The sequence below is a fragment of the Alligator sinensis genome, unplaced genomic scaffold (genome assembly GCF_000455745.1).
Source record: "Alligator sinensis unplaced genomic scaffold, ASM45574v1 scaffold282_2, whole genome shotgun sequence".
Classification (NCBI taxonomy): domain Eukaryota; kingdom Metazoa; phylum Chordata; order Crocodylia; family Alligatoridae; genus Alligator; species Alligator sinensis.
Window position 1 is genome coordinate 3,085,569 of NW_005841879.1, and position 738 is coordinate 3,086,306.

At 66.1% G+C, this 738-nt stretch overlaps 1 protein-coding gene across 17 annotated transcripts in view; it reads left to right on the forward strand.

Moving 5' to 3' along the window:
• PECAM1 (platelet and endothelial cell adhesion molecule 1) overlaps positions 1-738 on the forward strand; it is a 48,567-nt gene that overhangs the window by 38,153 nt on the left and 9,676 nt on the right. The window lies entirely within an intron of this gene.

Consider the following 738-nt stretch of genomic DNA (forward strand, 5'->3'; position numbering starts at 1 on the left):
CGCGGGGCGGGGGGGGGGGGGGTTTGGGTGGGGGGGGGGCCCCCCCCCCCCATGCACTTCCCATGGTGCACAGCCCCAGCAGATGGTAGCAGCAGCAGGTGGGGCACAGATCCAGCCAGCGCTGCACATTGCAGGAAGTGGCACAGCCTCCTCGTGGCTGCCTGTATTGCCAGCACTTCTTGCCACTCATGCTCAGCCGCTGCACTCCCCCCGCACGGAGGGCAGAGGCGCTATCTCCCGAGCCCTCCCTGCCACTCATGCTCAGCCGCTGCACTCGCACAGCAGGGAGGGAAGTGCAGCACTGGAGAGCAGCCTCAGGTCTGAGCTAGCTGCCTGCCTTGCCCCACAGGGGAAGGCTCCTGGGGCTTCCCTCCCCTGCAGCACAGCCCCTGTGGGGAAGGCAGCCAGCTCCAGAGCCTGAGGCTTCTCTCCAGCACTGCGCATCCCCAGCAGGGAAGGCACCTGGCTCCAGCATGTGGGGCTTCCCTCCCTGCTGTGCAACTGCAGGGGCTGCACCTGAGTGGTGGGGAACACCGGCGATAAAGGCAGCTGTGCAGAGGCAGACACTTGCACCTGAGCGCCCCACCTGCCGCTGGGGTTCAGCTACCATGGGGGGAGTGTGGGAGGTCCAGACCCCCCCAACCTCCCTCACACCCACACCTTATCCCCACAATCCCCCACATATATGCAACCCCCCAATATACCCTATGCCCCCCACACACAACCGCACCCCCTTCA